This window comes from Mesitornis unicolor, unplaced genomic scaffold (assembly GCF_000695765.1).
Source record: "Mesitornis unicolor isolate BGI_N332 unplaced genomic scaffold, ASM69576v1 scaffold9433, whole genome shotgun sequence".
Taxonomy (NCBI): Eukaryota; Metazoa; Chordata; class Aves; order Mesitornithiformes; family Mesitornithidae; genus Mesitornis; species Mesitornis unicolor.
This window is the reverse complement of record NW_010174051.1, coordinates 10,981-11,730: the sequence shown is the minus strand read 5'-3', so window position 1 is coordinate 11,730 and position 750 is coordinate 10,981.

The following is a 750-nucleotide window of genomic DNA, read 5'->3' as shown; positions in this document are numbered from 1 at the left end:
GAGCCGGGCCGATCGCCAGCAGCCCGTAGAGCTCGGGGGTGGGGCAGGGCCACATGAGCAGTGGCTGTCCCTGAAGAAGCCGTGACTCCAGGCAGTGTGTGCTGGAGCAGTTCACATGTGAGGGAAACTGCAGCTGTGGGCAGACCCAGATTGGACTTTTGAGAACTTTTTTTCCCCTATGGAAAGGGGGCCATGTGAAAGCAGAGAGAGACACTGGGCTGGTTTTTTTTCCTACTCCTGAGAAACACGTGGCATGAAAACCGACTGTAACCCCCCACTCCCATCCCCCTGCGCCTCAAGGCAAAGGGGGAGAGGGAAGGTGAAGGAACCGGGAACAAAAGCTGAGCCCACGAAGAAGGGAGGGGTGGGGGGAAGGTGTTTTGATTTTAAGATCTGGTTGTATCTCCTGTTGTTCTACTCTGATGTTGGTAACAAATTCAAATGGTTTTGGATTTTATTCCTTATGATGAGTCTGTCTTTTGCCTGTGACCTGTTTAAGTGGTGAGAAGCCCTCCCAGTCCTTATTTTGACTAGCCCTTTTCTGGGGCATCGTGGTGCTCAGTTATGCACTGGGCCTAAAACACAACAGTGAGCATGCTACTTCTGAATAATTTCTGGAAAGTTGTCTGAGACCTCTTCAAACCAATTTCAGACTTAAAAAATGGAAAAGTGCAAAAAACCCAGAAGAACTTTTAAGCATGAATGCTGTTTGCTTCTCAGTAAGTTCCTCTTAGTATGGTCAGGACCACC